Here is a 542-nt window from a genome sequence, read left to right on the forward strand (position 1 = left end):
TTGCATACACACAACAAATTGGATTTTATCATGCATTATTAATGTCTTCTGTTTTATCATAGATCTTCGTGAAGTTCAGTTTGTGAGATATAATAATTGAAAATCATTCAAAGAAAAACAACTGAGGACGCTAAGAGGGAAGACCAAACAACATCAATGAATATAAGAATAGAGAGAAAAAAATACATTTCTGCGTCCATTGATTTTTTTTATATCAATGAACGCAAAGGTTCGAAATTACTGTTTTCTTTTTTTTTCTTCCACAAATACACCACATTAGTACATACCTGCTGGTGACTGTTTTGTCCCTAACATCTGCTATCTATCTAATCTACGGCAAAGGAAGATGAAAACATCACCTCTGAGAGTGATCAGAGCAGCATGCCAGAGTCTGCTTTTAAAGTATTATAACAATAAGGAAGAGACGAAGAAATATGATAAATGAAACTAAATAATACGATATCATAAGCTTATTTCTTGGAGATGGTTATATTTGATATCGTCTTGTTCCATCGCCATATATGTTGTGATTTGTGATTAAC

Source organism: Penaeus monodon, chromosome 23, assembly GCF_015228065.2.
Source record: "Penaeus monodon isolate SGIC_2016 chromosome 23, NSTDA_Pmon_1, whole genome shotgun sequence".
In the NCBI taxonomy this organism is placed as follows: domain Eukaryota; kingdom Metazoa; phylum Arthropoda; class Malacostraca; order Decapoda; family Penaeidae; genus Penaeus; species Penaeus monodon.